Genomic DNA, 2,251 nt, shown 5'->3' on the forward strand with positions numbered 1-2,251 from the left:
TGCTGCTTTGAAAGAAGAAACTTAAAACCATGTGAGTTGTGACATCAGTCATAATATCCCTCACATTTACTTTCAGTTTAAAGTCAGTCTGTTGTTCAGATCTTCTTCTTCATCTCTTTGGGTCGTTTGAACAAACTGTAAGTTTGATTTGTTTCCTACTTAAACTTTGTCTTCAGGATCTTTACTGTTTATTTTTTCTCTCTGACATTTGGAGAAACAGATTCACTTTTGATTTCAGCTCCAAGTTTCATCTCTTCCTTTTAAACGTTACATTTCAGGATCTTTAGATTAGTGATGAACTGCAAACAACATGAACAGCTGATGTTTCTTGTTTTCTTTTCCTTAACAAACTGCTTCATATGTTTTTATCCTGAATTCAAACTTTGATTGCTGTTTCACAAAACAAGAATAGCAGATTAAGCCAATATTTTTCAGACATCCTGGCTTAATAAAGCCTTGATTGTGTTTCACAGAAGCAGCACATAGGTTACAATGGAGATTTACCCTGTTCTCCTATCCTGCTCCAAATCACTAACATTCATAATTAGTTAAGTCTGGTGTCTCACACCTATCAGATACCAGAATGTTTGTCATTGATTCCACCTTCTTATCTGCATGTTTTGGCATTCAGTCATGTACTGCTTGTATTTTAACATCACAATGGTAGTAAATACTATTACCAGTTTTAAAATGATCCATATTTTGCTGCTGTAAGTTTGTCTAAAGTCAGAGTCTCAGGTTGGAACAAACCTCTGCACATGAAAAGTTGTTTTTTATGTTACCAACATAAAAACAGAACCTGTGGTTCAGGAGCAGGAGAAGTGAGAGAGAAGAGGGTGATGGTGGTGGGCGGGTCCCAGAACAGGAAGTCCAGTGAGCGATGCAGCTACTTGGTTCATTGCAACAGGCTGCAGTACAGGGACATGATGAGGGACGGGGTCGGTAAAGGCAGTGAGTTTATAGTGTTTATATCTATTCACAAGAGTGTTTGCAAGTAAGTCAGTGAACACTGTCCATCAGCTGACAGGTAGAGTTCTGGTTCAGGTCCATAGATGTTATGGAGAAAGGAGCAGGAAGTGGGAGCAGGACAATTTCAGATAGCCAAATTTAACAACTTAATGTAATGTTTTGATTGTACATTCTGTTGCATGACTTTGTGTTTCTGTGTTTCTGATATAAAGCACGTTGAAATGCCTTGCTGCTGAAATGTTTGATTTGATTGATTGATTTTGATTGACAATTTAATTAGGATCAGGCCAACTCTGTTAAGTTTCCCCATCTACCTTAAAATTTTACTGTTACATTTCAATGGCGACTCCAGAGAACCAAACTGATGATCAATCTCACTGAGCTGAGCTTTCAACTTCTCCAAGGTCTGTTCCTTCCTGCCAGCAAGATTCAGGAACTGGAACTGAGCTGTGGTTCTCAACAAGAATCACTTCCTGTCTGGTTCTGCTCACACAGGAGCGTTTACAGTAAGGGCATTTTGTTATATGAACCGATCAGCCTCTCAATGGCCAGAATAGCTGCCAACATTTCCCAAATTTCAGGATATGTGAGATACCTGCTAGGTCCAGAAAGCAGAAATCCTGTTATCAAAAATTAAATTATGTGCATTTTAAACATTGGCAAACCAACAATATGGACAGACTCAGGGTTTTCCTTCTCCCAGGAGTCCATCATGTATCCAGATGCAAATGTCCCATTGAGGCAGGAGGGCTGACCTTTGCCCAATCTTCTCATTGAGACCAGATCCAAACTCAATTTGGATTGAGTTTGCAATTTGGAAAATGTGCAAACAGAGGGTCTAAGAAACACAGCACACAGAGCAAAAAGCAGAGCAGATGAGGGAGGCAGCATGAGAATAAAAACCATCAGCTTCACAAAGAGGAAGAGAAAACCAATACACTGTCAGGTTCACATGATCATATTCACTTCCATTATTAATTTATGAGTTTAAAGTTGTTCATTTGAGGTGAAGCAGCATTCAGGCATGATAATGATTTTTAGTTAAGAATGATTTGAAAATGTCTATGTTGAACTAATTATGCACTCAATCAATCCACCATTGTTTATTATTGTACCACCTAGTTCAGGGGTGGGTAACTCCAGGCCTGGAGGGTCTCCTGCAACTTTTAGATGTGTCTCTACTTCAACACACCTGAGTCAAATAATGAGGTCGTTAGCAGGACTCTGGAGAACCTGACTGCATTCAGGAGGTGATTCAGCTGTTGGATTCAAGTGTGTTGGA

The sequence above is a fragment of the Poecilia formosa genome, unplaced genomic scaffold (genome assembly GCF_000485575.1).
Source record: "Poecilia formosa unplaced genomic scaffold, Poecilia_formosa-5.1.2 Scaffold1642, whole genome shotgun sequence".
NCBI classification, from domain to species: Eukaryota; Metazoa; Chordata; class Actinopteri; order Cyprinodontiformes; family Poeciliidae; genus Poecilia; species Poecilia formosa.